Source organism: Nanorana parkeri, unplaced genomic scaffold, assembly GCF_000935625.1.
Source record: "Nanorana parkeri isolate BGI_ZX_2015 unplaced genomic scaffold, ASM93562v1 scaffold2430, whole genome shotgun sequence".
NCBI classification, from domain to species: domain Eukaryota; kingdom Metazoa; phylum Chordata; class Amphibia; order Anura; family Dicroglossidae; genus Nanorana; species Nanorana parkeri.
The window spans coordinates 109,460-116,614 of NW_017308698.1; the positions used below are offsets into that span (position 1 = coordinate 109,460).

A 7,155-nucleotide genomic window follows, 5' to 3' on the forward strand; every position below is an offset into this window, starting at 1 on the left:
TATCGCGGGCAGGTGCGGACGGCGTGGTTCCCTAGAAATGAGAAGGAGATGTGTGGTCGACGCTATAAACAGGCGCCGTGTGGTTCTAAAGAAGGTTGCCAAGGTCCCCAGCAAGCGTGGGACCTCAGACAGCCGCCTCAGTTTAAATATAGAAAGATACAGCAATGCAGAATACCACCAGCTACAGAGGACTACAAATCCCAGCAATACATTATATAGCAATGCAGAATAATACCAGGTAAAGTACTCTATATTGCTCTGGGTTCACGGCCTGATGTCTCCAGGGTCTCAGGAGGGCTGTGCGGGATCTAAAGTGGTCAGTCGGGCTCTTAGGTGGTTATTGCAGACTCTCAGGTGGCTAGTGCAGTTCTCAGGTGGTCAGTGGGTCTCTCAGGTGGTCATTGCAGACTCTCAGGTGGCTAGTGCAGTTCTCAGGTGGTCAGTGGGTCTCTCAGGTGGTCATTGCAGACTCTCAGGTGGCTAGTGCAGTTCTCAGGTGGTCAGTGGGTCTCTCAGGTGGTCATTGCAGACTCTCAGGTGGCTAGTGCAGTTCTCAGGTGGTCAGTGGGTCTCTCAGGTGGTCATTGCAGACTCTCAGGTGGCTAGTGCAGTTCTCAGGTGGTCAGTGGGTCTCTCAGGTGGTCATTGCAGACTCTCAGGTGGCTAGTGCAGTTCTCAGGTGGTCAGTGGGTCTCTCAGGTGGTCATTGCAGACTCTCAGGTGGCTAGTGCAGTTCTCAGGTGGTCAGTGGGTCTCTCAGGTGGTCATTGCAGACTCTCAGGTGGCTAGTGCAGTTCTCAGGTGGTCAGTGGGTCTCTCAGGTGGTCATTGCAGACTCTCAGGTGGCTAGTGCAGTTCTCAGGTGGTCAGTGGGTCTCTCAGGTGGTCATTGCAGACTCTCAGGTGGCTAGTGCAGTTCTCAGGTGGTCAGTGGGTCTCTCAGGTGGTCATTGCAGACTCTCAGGTGGCTAGTGCAGTTCTCAGGTGGTCAGTGGGTCTCTCAGGTGGTCATTGCAGACTCTCAGGTGGCTAGTGCAGTTCTCAGGTGGTCAGTGGGTCTCTCAGGTGGTCATTGCAGACTCTCAGGTGGCTAGTGCAGTTCTCAGGTGGTCAGTGGGTCTCTCAGGTGGTCATTGCAGACTCTCAGGTGGCTAGTGCAGTTCTCAGGTGGTCAGTGGGTCTCTCAGGTGGTCATTGCAGACTCTCAGGTGGCTAGTGCAGTTCTCAGGTGGTCAGTGGGTCTCTCAGGTGGTCATTGCAGACTCTCAGGTGGCTAGTGCAGTTCTCAGGTGGTCAGTGGGTCTCTCAGGTGGTCATTGCAGACTCTCAGGTGGCTAGTGCAGTTCTCAGGTGGTCAGTGGGTCTCTCAGGTGGTCATTGCAGACTCTCAGGTGGCTAGTGCAGTTCTCAGGTGGTCAGTGGGTCTCTCAGGTGGTCATTGCAGACTCTCAGGTGGTCAGTGGGACTTTCAGGTAGTCAGTGCAGGCTTTGGTGGTCAATGCGTCCTCTCAGGTGGTCAGTGGGGCTCTCATGTGGCCAATCTTGGCTCTTAGGTGGCTAGTGCTGACTCTTAGGTGGCCAGTGCGGGATCTCAGGTGGTCAGTGGGGCCCTCAGGTGGCCAGTGCGGGATCTAAAGTGGTCAGTTTGGGCTATCAGGTGGTCAGTTGGGCTCTGACCGTCAGTGCAGGCTCTTAGGTGGTCATTGCAAACTCTCAGGTGGCTAGTGCAGTTCTCAGGTGGTCAGTGTGGACTCTCAGGTGGTCAGTGTGGACTCTCAGGTGGTCAGTGCAGGCTCTTGTGATTAGTGCAGGTTCTCAAGTGGTCAGTGGGGCTCTGGTGATCAGTAGGGCTCCCACCAGGGGTACGGTGAGTCTTTCTGGAAGCTGCAGATGCGGCTTTCTGCTCAGGCGGCCACTCACTCCTCACTAGAGCCTCGAGAGGACCCAGGGAGTGGCCTTCTAACCTCCACTGCCTCGTCCAGCCAGCCAGGGTCACCTCCGGGCATACCTAGGTGATTCAGGCTGGCTGGGAACAGTCTTGGGGGAGCGGTTGTCCTATCATCTCCCTGTGACGGATATGTTGGATGTTATTAGAGATGAAACATAATCCCTCTGATCTAAGGAAAGGACAAACGTTTCTCAGACAACGTGGAGTCCATTGTGTATAGATCTCTCCTCCTCTGCTGGGGTTGTAGGTGACACGTCTGAAGATGTCCATCCTGATCTGCACACAAGCCTGGATGACCTGTCAGGGGGTCATTAGTGGGCGGGTCTCAGGTCCTTCCATGGACCTCCATGTCCAGGTCCAAGCCTTCTATTCACATTGTGGACTTCTGTCTCCTCTGGTGACTACGGAATGAATCAAATATCTCTAATATCAGTAAATGAAGAGAATATCTGTGACATCATCCCACTCCTATATTCTGAAGTCACAAGCTCCTCGGGACAGGAAAAGACCATTAAGGGGCGAATATGACCAGGACACAAATCAGAATGGTGAAATGATCTATTGCTGGAATGATATCACGCTCCCCATGCTCATAGATCACCGAGGATGTGTTGGAAACCTAAAAGAATCCCATGGGGACTTCTCTCAGATCATCTCCCTCATTCTCAGGGCTTTGTGGGGTGTTATAAGTATGGAAGGGGGTCACATGTCTGCCCATTGCCAAAACCCGGCCTTGGCAGCTGAGTGGACTAGCTGGGTCTAGGCTTGACTGATGACCATCCTTGACACTCGGCAACAATGACAAGGCCGTATTCACACTACGAGAAGTTTCTCAAGGCTGCAGTTCCTCTGAGCTCCACAAGGTGGTGACCTCACCTATACCAACAGGAAGTCTCTATGGTGAACAGACAGGAAGTTCCGGGTGAGAGGTGAATTGGGAGGAAGTAGAGAGGAGACATTGCTGGAACTGGCAGCAGAGGAGGTAATAACATGTTATATTTGTTCGTCCTCCATAGTCACTGTGACGTCTTTTATCTCCAGCAGATGCCGCTACACACATATATACTGTGAAAACATATATATTATCCCCGTCAGGACTTTTACCCGATTATGGGGTTGGAACGGGGCTGGGGGTGTATCTTCCCTCTTGTTCCACATTAGGAGGGGCACTTCCAGGTGTGGATAGAGAACATCTCCCTTGTGGGAGAGCAATTCTGGCCTTTGCCCCGGGTGACAGAATTTCTAGCTTCGCCCCTGGGTTGGATCACCGCCTTCATCTTGGAGTTTTATCACCTTAGCAGTCTCTTGTATGAGGGATGAGATTCAGATTCGGGTTGTTTTTTTAAATTTAACCCCATTTTCCAGGATTTAAATTTTGGTTGAATTTGCGGTTGATACATTTTTCGGAGCTCACCCATAGTGCTCTGCGCAGCCTTTGTCCCTGGTCATCGGCCAATAATGGGGGAGGAGGTGGATAACCCCGCCCCCTCACTATAAGCGGGGGTGGGAGATCATCCGTAGTGTCAGTGTGTCTAGTGATGGTGAGAGGACAGGGAGAGCTCCTTCATAGGGACACATCAGTGGATCTTCATCCTCCCAACACAGAGCAGACAGAGTTCATCATTGCTAATATCCCAACTTCATCTTCCTCCTCCTTCCCCTCTTCTTCTGCTCGCTTGTCCTCTTCTACTTCTTTTTCCTCTTCCTCTTCCTCCTCCCCCTCTTCCTCTTCCTCCTCCATTATTCCAGCCAGATCCGGGACATTTGGTTCTGGGGAGTCATCAGACTTCTTCGAGCGCTCCATCTCTGGGTTGCTCCAGGAGGAGACACGAGCAGATACAGCAGAGGAAGATTTTGGGAACGCTCAGGTCTTCCTTTCTTCTCAGGAGGAGGATTGGCGGTGAAAGAGTGAGGAAGAGAGCGGGGTGATCAGAGCGGGAGAAGGTGGCTCAGTGTCTCCTAAGGAGGCCACGCTCCAGGCAGAGGACATCAGCCATCCAGCACCAGTACCAGACATCAAAGAGATCGCATCAGTGAAGATGGAGAAGGACCGGAGTTGCATGACTGAAAGGATACTAAACCTCACCCTGGAGATTATCTACCTGCTGACCGGAGAGGTGAGGAGGATTCTGGGAGGTCACATGACATCACTCTTATCTCCATTAATAAAACACAGACCTGACCGGAGAGGTGAGGAGGATTCTGGGATTCTAACATGATATTCCTATTGGTTTCTCCATCCAGAGTTTTCCTCTTCTGAAGCCAGGTGATCATGTGACCATCACAGTGCCCCCATGTGACTCCCAAAAACACGAGAGACACAACATGGAGAAGATTCTAGAAGTCACCAAGAAGATGATGGAGCTGCTGACAGGAGAGGTGAGCGGTGCCGGGAATTCTGGGACATGATCCAGGAACAGACAAGGGATGTGTCTGGGTGGTGACGGTATCATTGTGTGTGTCAGGTTCCTATAAGGTCTCTGTCTTGTTTTGTAGGGTTGGGGGTGTTTAGAAGACAATAAGGACTTCTTTAAGGATGTAAAGACAGAAAATTGCCAAAACCTCACATCACCAGGTAAGAGGAGAGAGCAGTACGGAGGCTCCACCTACATCCCCCATCATCTGATACACACATAGAAACAATGTATTCAGTCAGTGTGTGTGTTTCCTACAGATGGATCCAGTAACAGGAACCCACCAGAGAGATGTCCCCGTCCCTGGAACCCACCAGAGAGATGTCCCCGTCCCCTGTATTCCCGGGATTCCACACAGGAGGATCTCACCATCCCCCATCATGATCAGGTAGGTGGAGTTGAGTGATTGAAGACTCTGACATGTGGAGATGATGTGTGGACTCTACAAGATGAGACTTTCTGTCATTCTGTTGGTTTAGGGTGAAGATCTGATGAAGATGAAAGTTGAGGGTGACGTAGAAGAGACGTATGTGAGGGATGATCAGCAACATACGGAGGAGGATGGAATGATGAGGACACTCATAGAGGAGGACACTCCTACAGAGATCAGCACAGGTGACCCATAATATATTCTTCTCTTATCTCTGCTTGGTTCCCGCACACTGATTAGTCCAGAGTAGGCCGGGATCTGAGTGATATCAGCCAATAGTAGGTTGGTAATGGTCACCTCCCTGTACTGATACCCGTCCTGGGGCTTAGCTGGCAGTATTGGGTTGGGTGTCACTCCTAGTTCCAGGAGCACAGATATGAGGACACAGATTGGGCCTTTCTTAGGTTGTTCCTCAGAAATCACATGACCCAGTGCCTAGGCTTGTGGTTGGGTGAAGAGCATGCTCCTCCCAGTCCCCATTGGCCCCTCCTCTTCTGACAGGGCTGTGTAAATGTAGAAGTGATCTGGGAGGAGGACCAAAGGCCCTTTGACTGAAGAGGGGAGGAGTCCTAGCTGGTTGGGACCTCCACAGAGAACATCTGCTCCCTCAGATCTCCTGATCCAGATGGAATGTTGAGTGAAGTCATCTAACCCTCTCATATCTCTCCATCATGTGTTTCTATGTTTCCAGGACATGCCATGGAGGAACCCTCAAAGGATCCTCTGACTTTATCTCCAGGTTGTAAGATGGAAGATGAGGACATCACAGCAGATTGTGCGGAAGAAGAGACAATGAGCTCAGCTATGGATGGTGGACCTCACAGTGTGGATAGAGCATGGAATCCCTCTGACTCTGAGCAATCTCGTCCTGTGGGGGATGGTGCCGGAATTCAGGAGGAGAAGACGTTTTCCTGCCCAGAGTGCGGGGAAAGTTTTACCTCTGAATCGACTCTTTGTGTTCATCTGAGTTCTCACATGGGTGACAAGTATCTTTACTGTTATGAGTGTGGGAAATGTTTTCTTTTTAAATTTGCGCTCATTAACCATTACAGATCTCACACGGGGGAGAAGCCATATCCCTGCCCTGAGTGTGGCAAATGTTTTTCACAAAAGTGCCAACTTACCCAACATCAGAGATTGCACACGGGGGAGAAGTTATATTCCTGTTCTGTGTGCGGGAGAGGTTTTTCACTAAAGCACCATCTTACCCAACATCAGAGACTGCACACCGGAGAGCAGCCGTATTCCTGCTCCGAGTGCGGGGTATGTTTCTCACAGAAAAGCCAACTTACCCGACACCAGAGTTCGCACACAGGGGAGAAGTCTTATTGCTGTCCAGAGTGTGGGAAAAGTTTTTCAATCAAGTGTCACCTTACTGAACATGAGAGATTGCACACGGGGGAGAAGCCGCATTCCTGCCCTGATTGCGGGAGAAGTTTTTCACACAAGTCCAGTTATATTAGACATCAGCGATCTCACACGGGCAACAAACCATATGTCTGCTCTGAGTGCGGGAAATCTTTCTCAGCGAAGTCCACTCTTATCTTACATCAGAGATTACACACAGGCGAGAAGCCGTATTCCTGTCCTGAGTGTGAGAAATCTTTTTCGCAGAAGGCCCATCTGGCCAGTCATCAGAGACTGCACACGGGCGAGAAGCCCTATTCCTGCACTGCGTGTGGGAAAAGTTTTCTTCATAAATCCCAAATGCTCAAACATTACAGATCTCACAAAGGGAGCAAACCCAAGTGAAGGAAATGTTGCTTGCGGATGATGTAACTTCCTGTTCTTCAGAGATTGCACATGGATGAGATTGAAGAAGAAAGTCACTGGCTTAATAGCCTCTCACCAAACCTCCGTCTCTGTTGTGATTCCCTCTTGTGCCAGCGAAAGGGATTCCCCTCTCCAGCTAGAATCCCGCAGGTCTCCTGGCAGCATTCAGGTGGAAGCAGGATACTGGACGCTGCCTATAAATCCTCTCTCTGTGGTCCTCCAGACGTCTACTCTCCACAGTGGCGACATGGTGACGGCATCGGTAACCATCCAGTCACAGGGCTGCAAGGGGAATAACCTCCGATTTCAGCACACTCGGCAAAGACTATCCAAGTCCTTCTCTCTGCTGTGCAGTCTGGGCATTGTAGTCCTATGCTGCACTGGCTGGCTGAGTCTCTATTACACGAGGACTGCGTTTCCCACAAGTTCATTCAGTTCCCAGCTAGACTCAGTCTTTGTCACAACCAATCAAAGTCCCTCTAATACAGACTCGGAGGCTTCCAGATGTGATTGGCCAAGGAGTTAGAGACTAGTGTCCATGTGTGTCAGATAGCGGATCCCCAGACCCAGACCTGAGTGTGTGTTTATGT

At 50.8% G+C, this 7,155-nt stretch overlaps 1 pseudogene; it reads left to right on the forward strand.

Moving 5' to 3' along the window:
• LOC108801665 overlaps positions 1 to 6,544 on the forward strand; it is a 21,495-nt pseudogene extending 14,951 nt beyond the window's left edge.
• Positions 6,545 to 7,155: the final 611 nt, after the last annotated feature.